General features: G+C 40.6%; 1 pseudogene; it reads right to left on the bottom strand.

Annotated features, from left to right (window-relative positions):
- Positions 1-1,358: 1,358 nt before the first annotated feature.
- On the bottom strand, positions 1,359-7,226 carry LOC133677526 (uncharacterized; annotated as a pseudogene).

Genomic DNA, 7,226 nt, shown 5'->3' on the forward strand with positions numbered 1-7,226 from the left:
AAACAAATACATATTTTACAGACCAAATAAAATTTGTCCACGTGTATGATAGTAATTAGCAACTTTACCTGCTCATGAAACTTTTTTTATATAAAGTAGTTATTGTGACATTTTATTTTAAAAATCTCGTTGTCCTGAATTCAACGGCGTTCAGTCTAAAAGTTGTAACTCCTTTTTCTCCTTGTTTTGGGAACCGTGCCTTCCATCCTCTGTTAATTCCAACCTTTTCCTGAATGAATTTTCTAGAGAGCAAGATAACGTCTTTACGTAAGCAACTTTGCTTGATTGACTTTCTTTCCTGAATTAATTGCTCATTGTAAATTAATTGCTTAGATAGAGCAAAAGATCCTCTCCAGTACTGGTAGCCTGACTTAGCTTAATTGACTTTCTCTCCTGAATGAATTGTCCACCGTGAATGAATTATTGAGACGGAGAGAGAAAAATTTCCAGTACTGGTTGCCGACTTTACTTAATTGAACTGGGAAAATGTTCTTCAACTAGGAAAAAGTTCACAGGCTTTTGATTCTTCTAATCAGGCATGAGTCCACTCATCAGAGTAAGTGGCTATAAAAACCACACTTGTCCCTTCTATTTTTTTACAGACAGTTCGGCCTCCAATAAGCCAGGCAACCAATCTTAGCAGGCGCGCGTCAGTCTCTTCTTACTTAGCACCAACAGGTTGCTGCTTCTCAAAGGAATCAGCCATATTATTTCCATTCAATAAGTTGCTGTCATTCTGTTTGGTTTTAATAATCCTGATTCCCGTATAGATAGAAGTCTTTCAGGTGAATGTATTGGTGAAGAGTGGGGTAGCTAGACCTTATGTGCACAAAACAAGAAATCAGGAAAGAATTCCTAGGGTGGCTATAAAAGAGCATTACTGTCAGTAAAGCCTCCACCAGTGCTAGCAGGTATGCATAGCTCTTTTTCATATTTGTTTTTTTAGCATGTAGGTAAACATAATTCTGGGATTTCTATTATTTGTATGGAGCTTTTGGAATTTAATGACTTCAACTGCAGGCAGGCAGTCTCAACTGATAGCTTCTTTGTGTTATCTGGACGTGGATCTCCTCTGAAAACTTCAGGAGCTTCAATTAGTGAACATGACCGCTTTTCCAAAACAATTCCTTTCTCAAAAGTTTGTAGAGTTATCAGCAGAAAGCCACATGCAAATGAAACCAAGCACACATTGTCAGCAGAAATCTGATTTCTTTGGTTTTGGTCTTTGGAGCAGGAGCGGCAGCAATTAAAAAAAAAGCCCCGCTGTTCTGATCATGAGGCACTATCCTCATAAAGCGTTCCAGGTGGAGATCAGAAACTTCCTCAATTAAATCTTTAGTGGAAGCGTTCTCCATTGGTTAAAGCCCATCTTCAGAATTCTCACTTTCACCATTCTCTTGCTCAAGGTCCTTTTTGTTGGTGGGAGAAACCACTGGTGGTGGCTTTGAAATACTCAGAGGGGATAAAACACAAGGTTTTATTACAAAAATACAAGCTTACAATTAATTAACACAAAAGCTTAACAATACACACCCTCTCTTTCTCTCTAGTGTTTCTCTCTATTCTCTCCACACATAATAGCATAAGCTCAGCTTGCTATTTATACATGAATTCAAAACAAGAAAATTCAACCTTCAAGTGTGAAGGCAGCTGGCGGCTGTGGCAGCAAACAGCTGGTGGCTGGGCGATTGGTGACTGGGCGATTGGTGACTGGGCGGTGACAGCTGGTGGCTGCCTTCCTTGACCTTCTAGATGGATTGAGTTTAATACAACAAATCTCCCCTTTAAACTCAATCGAGGGATGTCATGCCAAGCATGAACTTCATTCTGATAAATGTTTCCCTCTTCAATGGCTTTGTATTTTTGCACTTCTTCTTTTGCATTCTTCTTTGTCTTATAGACCCATTTGACACCTATTGCTTTCTTGCTTTCTGGTGGATAAGTCAGCTTCAAGGTATCATTCTTCTCAATGGCATGTATTTCTTCATCCATTGCTTTAATCCATTTCTCTTCTGTGACAGCTTCATTGAAGCTTAATGGGTCACTATCTGCAAAGAAACAAAACAAATTTGTATCTTCCATTACTTGAGTGGCATCGTACAGCTCTTCAAGATTTCTCATCCTTCTTGGTTCTTCTGATGAGGATGCTGATGGTGGTGTTGATGATGATGCTCCTGGTGTGTTCCTCCTGTTGAATACAGGGAATCTGTGTACCGGACTTTGTGGTTCAGCTGCTGGCACAATCGGTTCTTCGACACGTACTGTTGGTACTTCTTCACCTTCAAGGATCAAATCAATGTTGATCTATTTGACTGCTTCTTGATCATCATTCCATTCCCAAGATTTATCTTCTTCAAAGATAACATCTCTACTCATAATCACCTTCTTCGTGATGGGATTATACAGCTTGTATCCCATCCTTCTTTCACCATATCCGACAAAGATGCATTTCTCGCTTTTATCATCGAGCTTTCTCCTTCTTGCATCTGGGATCTTTGCATATGCCACACAACCAAAGACTCGTAGATGAGTAACACTTGGTTTGTGACAACTCCATGCTTTTTCTGGAATGACTCCTTGCAAACTTCTGGTTGGGCAGCGATTCAGTAGATACACTGCACATGATACAGCTTCAACCCAGTATTGTTTGGGTAGCTTCTTTGCTTTGAGCAGACTTCTTGCCATGTCAAGAATCATGCGATTCTTCCTTTCAGCTACACCATTCAGCTGTGGTGTATAAGCTGGTGTTGTCTGATGTCTGATGCCTTGTTGTGTACAAAAGGCTTCAAAGTCATTTGCTGTATATTCTCCACCTTGATCAGATCTCACAGTTCTGATCATGTAGCCATTTTGCTTCTCCACAATTGCTTTAAAATCTTTAAAACAATTGAATACTTCTGACTTCCTCTTCAGAAAGTATATCCACGTCTTTTTACTAAAATCATCAATAAAAGTGAGGAAGAACCTATTTTGTCCAGTCGACATAGGCGTTATTGGGCCACACACATCTGTGTGTACTAACTCCAGTGGCCTCTTTGCTTTCCAGTTGACTTCTTTGGCAAAACTGGATCTGTGATGCTTGCTGAGGACACAACTTTCACAGACTTCATCTGGATGATCAATGTGAGGCAAACCTTTGACCATCTTCTTGCTTGCTAGCATCTTCAGACTTGTGAAATTCAGATGTCCAAGCCTCAAGTGCCAAAGCCATTCTTCACTGTTGGTGATGGCACTCAAACACCTTGCTGCATCATACTGGATGTTCAAAGGAAAAATCCTATTCTTGGACATTTTCACATAGGCAATTAGTCTCCAATTGTTGTCTCTAATTGTCAGATGACAATTCTTCGAGTAAAAAATATATCCTCTCTCCAAAAGTTGACCTAAGCTGATCAGGTTCTGCTTTATGGCTGGGACATAATACACATCGGCGATGTAGCTGGAATCGCCGTTCTTCAATTTGATTGGGATGCTGCCTTTACCTTTGAATGGAACCTTTGAGGTATCTCCAAAATTAACTAGACCTTGCTTGGTCTCATCTAGATCACCAAATAACTCTCGGTAGCCACACATGTGATTGCTGACTCCAGTTTCTAGATACCACATATTCTCCTGTTTCTCATCAAGTCCTTGTTGGACAAGTAATGCAGATGCTCTTCTGTCATCCTTCTCTACATAGTTGGCTTGCTCACGTATCTCTAACGGAGCTTTCCTTCGACATTCAGTGCTATAGTGCCCAAATTGATTACAACTATAACACTGGATATTTCTCTTGTCACGGTTATTGTAACCGCCTCCTCTTCCTCTAGGAGTGAATGCTTGTTGTCCTCGACCTCCTCTGGTGGTGTTTCTACCACCTCTTCCTCTAAAGCTTGTATTCCAAGAACCTCTTCCTTGGAATCTCTGGAATCCTTCTCTGGATTGTTGACTTCCTGCTTGAGTGGTATATCCACTTGTTGAAGTCTCCCCTTGCTCATATCTGTCCTTGAGAGACAGCTTTGCTTGTAAGGCATGCTCGATGGCCTTATCTCCATTTCGCTTTACAATCTTCTGCTCATGAGCTTGCAAAGAACTCATAAGTTCATCCACTGTCAACTTGTCCACTTCTTTGGACTCTTCAATAGCGACAACAACAAAATCAAATTTTAGATCTAGGGATCTCAAAATTTTCTCAGTAATTCGGGAATCGACGATGGCTTCTCCATTTCTCCTCATCTGATTGACTATCACCATAATTCTTGTGTGAAATCAGAAATAGACTCTGAGGACTTCATTTGCAATAACTCAAATTCACCTTGCAAAGATTGAAGATGAATCTTCTTGATTCTGTCAGCACCTTTGTATTTTTGTTGGAGAGCCTCCCATATATCATGTGATGTTTCAGCGGAAGCAATGATCTCGAACGTGTCTTCATCAAAACCTTGATAGATGATCGTTTTTGCTTTGCTGTCTTTCTTTCTGTTGACTTTCAGGGCTAGCTTTTGTGCCTCTTGTAAAGCATCTTCTTCTTCTTTGGATTCTGGTTCATCATAACCATAGTGTACAATCTCCAAACACTATTGTGGACCAAGGAATGCCTTTAATCTGATGCACCAACTATCATAGTTGTCTTTGGTCAGCTTCGGGATGAGTGTTTGTGTACTTTCTGTAGTCATTTTGCTCTTTAAATGCCTATATCACCTTTTGGGAATTGAATTTGGCAAAACGGACACTGTAGATCGATCCGGAATGGTCCAAATAGTAGGGAACCGGTCTGACTTTGTATAAATCAGGTCAGAAAATGGGTGAACCGGTCAAAAAACCAATTCTGTACGGTGGGCGGTTCGCTGGGTTGAACCGGGAATATTCTGGGAATATTCTCTCGGCGCGTTGCGGCTGGAACGCGACTCGACTCGGTGCGGATTACGGCTCGGCTATGCTCGGCTGGATTCGGCTTGCAGCTCGGCTAGGCCTCGGCGTAAACGGTTGGCGCGACTCAAATATGGCGCGCGTGTTGCTCAGTCGTCTTCAACCTCTGGGCGCGTGGGGTGCGCGTGGGCTATCTGGGCAGAATCTTCAGGAGGCGCGTGGGAATCACCGCGGTCTCTGATCAAGCTGATTCTTGCGTCAGTGAGCTCGTATGGAGGAGCTCTACACTGTGGAATGATCAAAACTTGTTTTTGACAACTTTGAAAATTCGGATATCTCCCAAAACATTTCTGTTTTCTGACGAATGGGGCTCTGATACCAATTATTGATGGGAGAAACCACTGGTGGTGGCTTTGAAACACTCAGAGGGGATAAAACACAAGGTTTTATTACAAAAACACAAGCTTACAATTAATTAACACAAAAGCTTAACAATACACACCTTCTCTTTCTCTCTAGTGTTTCTCTCTATTCTCTCCACACATAATAGCATAAGCTCAGCTTGCTATTTATACATGAATTCAAAACAAGAAAATTCAACTTTCAAGTGTGAAGGCGGCTGGCGGCTGTGGCGGCAAACAGCTGGTGGCTGGTGGCTGGTGGCTGGGTGGTTGGTGACTGGGCGGTGATAGCTGGTGGCTGCCTTCCTTGACCTTCTGGATTGATTGAGTTTAATACAACACTTTTTGGTTGGGGCACTGTAGCCTTTGCCTTCCATTTTCTGACACCAGGCCGAAAAACATGTTCAGGAAGTTCCCTGGAGACGTCTACAAGTACAACAGACCCCTTGCCCATTCCTGGATTCCATTTCCTCCACATATCTAGAGCCTTGCGGATCGGGTACCATCTTCACTACAGGGAACATCACATAACAGTCGATCATAAAGAAGTTGACTAATTTATGGTTCGAATTCCATTTCAGAAGCTTTTAGGGCTATTTTTGTCTGAGCGGCACCCAGGTAAGTGTTGGGCTTCATTATTTGTGACTATCAAGTTAGCAGTGCACTTTTTTTGTTTGGTAGATTAGAAGATTACATCTCTAGACATCCAGATCATTAGCTATAACCATTTCATCAGGTAGTGATCCTGGTTTTGTTGATTGGTATATAACATCCAGCAACTGCAATGTTTTTGAACCTGGTGCAGCACACATATGATCAAGTACGAAATGATCCCGATGTACATCAAGGAAGAGCGGCGGTACTATGCTGACAGCCTCCTGTCTGGTGATGTTTCCGATTTCATTTTCTAGCTTTAAGAACTCATGGAACCTCTCAAGGGTTTAGTTCTTCCTTTGCTGCATCCGGGAAAAATTTGAATGCCAAGCAAGATTATTAGGGTACCAAGGCAATGGTCTGATAGCCTCCACTTCATCACCATAAGTGGTCTCAACTTTAAAAGAATTCATAAAGTCATTCTCAAGCTGCGATTTTATATCTTCACAAAATTGGCTACTTTTGATTCTAAAAGCAGCAGGCAAGGGTGTTATAAGAACTTCCACAAAGGTATCCCAATCTGATGGTGTCACTATCCCTTGCTTCTTGTAGTATTCATCAAAGCCAGGATTTTAAGTTGTAAAAGGCTGCCAATGAGTCTTATTCTCGGAGTTGCTGTTGTTGCGAGGATCAGAAGAGGCACTATCAGATTTGTGGCATTTCCAGACATTCTCTCTGCCATCATGAAAATGCTTTCATTGAGTTCGTGACCTGTTATAAAAGAATTACTAGAAATCAAATAAAAGGAGTTAGAAGGACATAAATGAAAGCCATAATATGCTTATGGTTTCTCATGCTATAGAATGGTTTTAGTTTTTGGCAATATTAGCTTATAATTTTATGTTAAGAATATATACTTTATGTAATTAAATTCTTTTTTCTATTAATAAAGTCTATATTTTGCTTTCGCTTGCGTCATATTACCTGGATTTCTATATTATAATTGTGTTTTGAGGTTTATTTATCCTTTTTTAACCATGTAAACAATCAAGGATCAAGTCACAACGTAATTCAAAAGATTTTTTTTTTCAATGAGTTTTTTTTTTGCATGATTGCACTAGAAACGAGTTCCAAGTTGCCTACGTACTTTTGTAGATAAAGGATCATGTAATAACGTAGTTTATTTTTTTTATGTCTTTCACAGTTTTAGCTCGTGCGGGTCAAGAGCTATATCAAATTTCAAGCATAGTATCTTTCAAAGAATTTGCCATTGATAGGCCTAATCCTCAATCCATTCTCATTGACAATTTTGTCAACTCTATTGGTATAAACTTCTTGAACCACATAAGGACCATCCCATTTGGAGAAGAACTTATTGCCCAT

The sequence above is a fragment of the Populus nigra genome, chromosome 17 (genome assembly GCF_951802175.1).
Source record: "Populus nigra chromosome 17, ddPopNigr1.1, whole genome shotgun sequence".
Classification (NCBI taxonomy): Eukaryota; Viridiplantae; Streptophyta; class Magnoliopsida; order Malpighiales; family Salicaceae; genus Populus; species Populus nigra.